Genomic DNA, 5210 nt, shown 5'->3' with positions numbered 1-5210 from the left:
ACTTGGTGGTAGCAGCAGCATATTATGTTCTTTGAAGCTAGTGCCTCTGGACACAAAAGTGACACATTTACAAAGACATGTGTCTATCACCCACAAACTGGAAAATCATTTTCCAGTACTGCACCCTTCTTCCAGCCCATGGCTATTACATAACATATGCTCAAGAGAATCTGTATTTATTTGGCAACTAGAACAGGATATAAAAGAGAATTTAGATCTTACAACCAACTGAGAATATAATCTATTCTCTGCAGAAACCAATATGGCACCAATTTATATGTTGAGTTAAAGGAAAGCTCTCCAGCTCCTCAGGAGTTGCCTTGCTATCATTCAGTAGAGCTCTACCAATTTAATTAGTGCTCCTTTGCTCAGGTTAATGCCTGGGAACACGTGCTGATGCCTGCTGACATTGATGAGTTGTCTCAGAATGGGTCAGAATGGTTACTTTATGGCAAAGGATATTTCACAATACAGTTTAGATAATGAATTTGATAGTTGTTTCAAATAGTTTAGGTTTCACCCTAGTTTTTATTCTATTAATAAAAGGAGTACCAATGATAACGTTTATAATAAAACATGTACTCAGGATATTACAATTGAACCTGTTAAATTCAGGCCTCAAAATAAGACGTATATAGCCTAGAACAATTATCCTTTGATCTTTGATTATAATAGTGGCTAGTAAAATTCCTAAGCACGTTGAACATAATAAATTTTGAAGATTCACTCATACATTCATTCATTCATTTTTTTTTTTAATTCAGTCTCTATGGAGACTATCAAAAATTGCCAATGCCAACTATATTTCAAGTCGTCATGGCGGGGTATTGGGAAAAGTTTTCAATTAGTAATAATCATGCCTCAGATAAACATCATTGGCTATGACACTGCCACTGCGCAAAGCTCATTCATTCATTTTTTAAAATTAATTTCAGCAGGACTTACTTAGCTTCTGCACCGTGTACAAGGTGTTTTGCTAGAATCTATCAAGCTTAGAAGGCTGGGGTCTGATTAGACAAACACATTCACAATTAGTATAATACAAGGCATAGTGAAAAATTCTAACTCATCATACATTTTGATATTTACATTTACACAATTCTAAAGGGTCTGTCATTTAATACAGCATTTTGTAGTTTTTCTTCTCAACATGTACATGCATACATGTATGCATTTTTAACTCAACATGGCATATATGTATATAAACACATATTATTTACACTAAAGAACAAGAGACGGTTACTTAGGCAAACTAAATTTTAAAAAAATAGATACCATTGATAGGGCACAGGTAACATTAAGGAAGTAATGGTCTTTTATTTACAGATGAGGAAACAAGATTGAGATGCTAAGTGATAATTAAGCTGGTTTCAGTCAGTTCAGTTCAGTCGCTCAGTCGTGTCTGACTCTTTGCGATCCCATGAATCGCAGCACGCCAGGCCTCCCTGTTTATCACCATCTCCCGGAGTTCACTCAGACTCACATCCGAGTCCGTGATGCCATCCAGCCATCTCATCCTCGGTCGTCCCCTTCTCCTCCTGCCCCCAATCCCTCCCAGCATCAGAGTCTTTTGCAATGAGTCAACTCTTCTCATGAGGTGGCCAAAGTACTGGAATTTCAGCTTTAGCATCATTCCTTCCAAAGAAATCCCAGGGTTGATCTCCTTCAGAATGGACTGGTTGGATCTCCTTGTAGTCCAAGGGACTCTCAAGAGTCTTCTCCAACACCACAGTACTAAGTGGAATATTTGCCATGCTTTATCTAATTAGTAGATGTGCAAATATTTCATCACTTCTCTGCTTTTAAAAATTAAGGTGAATGCTACACAGATAATGTTCTATTTCTCTTATGAAATGTTTTTAATACTAACTGTTAGCTTATATTAGAAAGCTAAAATATACTTGCTATGCAATGTACTTGTACAAAATCTCATTTAATCCTTGCACAACTCCATTAAAGTACTATCCTTCTTCCCGTTTTATATGATGAAATCAAATTTAAGAAATTTAAGTAATCTCAAGAGATTTCTTGAGATTCTTACAGAAGGAGAAAGATTTCTTACAGAAAGTAAACAAAACGGTAGCTTTAAGATGGAGACATATTCACTTCCAAAACCCATACTGTTTCTAGCATAAGATGAGGTTATATATTTATATATTACTTTTATTGTTTTCCTGATTATGCAGCATTTGGATATAAAGAGATTGATTTCAACATTGATTCCCCAAGTTCATCAAGTGACTTACACATTTTTTCCTGGTCTCTCTTCTTAATCAAGATGCATCTGACAGATTACTATGGTGCTGCCAGATGACTATGGTGGAGACTTAAGAGTATACTGGATGACAACCCAGATGACACGTTTAACCAGTCGTTCATTTTTCTTTGGTGTGTCAAGATATAACTGAAGTTACCCAAATGCTTAAATACATAAGATTCTTTACAGAATATAAATTCTGTCTCAGAAAGGAGAGTGACTTCTGTGTATAAAGAGGTCTCAGTATTCTCCCAGTGAGGTGGGTTGAGTTGTCCCTTGACTTGCCCACTTAGGAGTTTGCCTGCAGAGACTCTGTAATGTCACTGACTGTCCATGCATCCTGAAAGTCAGTACAACTGGTAACTCTGAAGGAGAATGCGTTCTCTCTTGCAGATAAGCCTGGTGAGAGACAGCAGCCTAGCACAGGCCAGTGCTAAGAGATTGTGAAGGCTTCCGAAAGTGCTAGAACAATAGTAGTTTAGAGTTGAGTCAGCTGGCACAGATGATAAGTGGTTTCTTAAAATGAACTGATTGTAAGCACTCCTTATAGAGGTTTAGGTGTAACTGAAAACTATTTGGGAAGGGGAAGGGGGAATGTATGTATAAAAATGCAAAATAATTTATACTGAAAACTTGCACTAATGAGGATAGTAGTGCTGCTATGGGACAGGTGTAGGTATAATTAATCTGAGGGGGTAGATGGTTATTTGTTTCACAGAATAATTTGATAACCTACTATGTGTGTGAATGGTGAGTGCCCCAAGTCACGGATTTTAAAGGGGCAATGAAATAAGGAATATATACCCAGGAGTGGAATTTCTGGTTCAGATGGTAGCTCTATTTTTTTTTTTTTTTTTTTGAGAGCCTCTATGCTATTTCTCACAGTGGTTGCACCAATTTACATCCCCACTAACAGTGTAGGAGGGTTCTCTTTTATCCACATCCTCACCAATTTTTGTTATTTGTGTTCTTTTTGGTGATAGTCATACTGACTAGTGTGCGGCGATATCTCATTATTGCTCTGATTTGCATTTTTCTGATAATTAATGATGTTGAGTATATTTTCATGTGCCTGTTGGACATCTCGTTGGAAATGTCTATTTAGCTCTTCTACCACTTTCAACTGGGTTATTTGTTTTTTGATGTTGATTTCTATGAGATGTTTATATATTTTGGGTATTAAAATGTTATCAGTCATATTATTTGCAAGTTATTTTCTCTCACTTAGTAGGCTGTCTTTTTGTTTTGTTGATAGTTTCCTTTGCTGTGCAAAAACTTTTAAGTTTAATTAGGAAAACATTAAGTAGAGAAGATACATTCACCTCAATGTTCACTGCAGCATTTACAATTAGCAAGATATAGAAGTAAACTAAGTGTCCATCAGCAGAAGAGCAGATAAAGAAGATGTGGTATATTTACCTACACAAACACCGACACACACACACACACAATAAAATACTACTCAGACATAAAAAAGAAGGAATTTTTACAATTTGCAACAACATAGATGGACGTGGAGGGTATTGTGCTAAGTGCAGTAAGTCAGACAGATGACCAAGCTTATGTGGCAGTCTGGATGAGAGGGGAGTTTGGTGGAGAATGGGCACATGTATATCCATAGCTGAGTCGCACTGCTGTGCACCTGAAACTATCAAGACATTGTTAATTGGCTATACTTCAAAATGAAGTAAAAAGTTATTTAAAAAGCCAGACATTACAGTCCACCCTTCCCCTCTGGTATCCTTACACATCCCCTTAAGCCATACTTATCTACAAATAAAGTCATATTTCTAGGAAAAGATGTCAGAGAACGACAAATACTGCATGATATCACTTAAGTGTGGAATCTAAAAATAAAACGAACCAGTGAAAGTAACAATAAAGAAGCAGACTCACTGATATAGAGTACATGCTAGTGGTTACCAGTGGGGAGAGAGAAGCAGAGGGCAACAGAGGGCTAAGGGATTAAGCGATTAAGGGCTAAGGGATTACAAACTATTGTGTGTAAAATAAATAAGCCACAAGCATGTATTATACAGCACAGAGCATATAGACAGTCTTTTGTAGTAACTATAAATGGAATATAACCTACAAAATTGTGCATCACTATGTTGTACACCTGTAACTTACATAATACTGTACATCAACCATAATTCAGTTTAAAAATTATTTTAAAAAATAACAAGGGATTTTGACAAAATAAAAGTTTGTCGTGTAAAACAAAAGAGAGGGAGAGGTTATGTAAGATGGTGAAAGGCATGGGGCTTTCAAATGAGAAAGCTCTCAGATAAAGAGCATCTTGTTAGCTGGGGTCTCACACTGTTGCTCCCCATCAACTTGTATCTGAAGAAGTGTGCTCCCCCTGTATCAATGCTCTGTGGAAAACATCAGGATAAACAAGTTCCTCATCAGACTTGGCACTGAATGATGAGAAAACTGAGTCTCATTGAAAGTCTGAAAATATTAGTCATTGAAGACTGCAATCAGATTTAATATGCCAGTTTCTTTCTATTGCATCTCACTGCAGGTAATCAGTTTTCAATGGACACAGGAGAGAAAGGTCTAGGGCGTGGACCATTATCACAGATGTGAAATGCAATGAAATCAGCTCCCCTGTCATTGTAGAGTCAGAGACGACCCCAGCTTTCTTCCAGTTTCCAAGAACAGGGCAGCTCCTCTCTCAGGACGCACCTTGTTTTTAAGGCAACTTGAAAGAACATCATGAGGGTTACAATACAAATTCGAATGCCATTCATCAGTGTTTTAAATCTAGTAAATGATTTAGCGCTTTATCCGTTTTTCTTTGGAATTCTGAAAGGTGACTCTCTGAGCCTTTGAGATGTCATGCTATCCATTATGTTCCAGTTTCCCGAAGGTGTTTAATATTTCGTGTGTCTGGTCTCTGTGGTTATACTGGTGCTGTTGTGCTGTTGCCATAGCAATTAAAGAGGCA

At 37.1% G+C, this 5210-nt stretch overlaps 1 non-coding gene across 1 annotated transcript; it reads right to left on the bottom strand.

The window, feature by feature from the left end:
- Positions 1–764: 764 nt before the first annotated feature.
- Positions 765–905, bottom strand: LOC128067128 (U4 spliceosomal RNA). Its single transcript, XR_008201335.1, has one exon. It is a non-coding gene; the product is annotated as a U4 spliceosomal RNA (small nuclear RNA).
- Between the last annotated feature and the right edge of the window lie 4305 nt (positions 906–5210).

This window comes from Budorcas taxicolor, chromosome 21 (assembly GCF_023091745.1).
Source record: "Budorcas taxicolor isolate Tak-1 chromosome 21, Takin1.1, whole genome shotgun sequence".
Lineage (NCBI taxonomy): Eukaryota > Metazoa > Chordata > Mammalia > Artiodactyla > Bovidae > Budorcas > Budorcas taxicolor.
The sequence above is the reverse complement of the archived record's forward strand: the minus strand, read 5'-3'. Positions and strand labels throughout refer to the sequence as shown.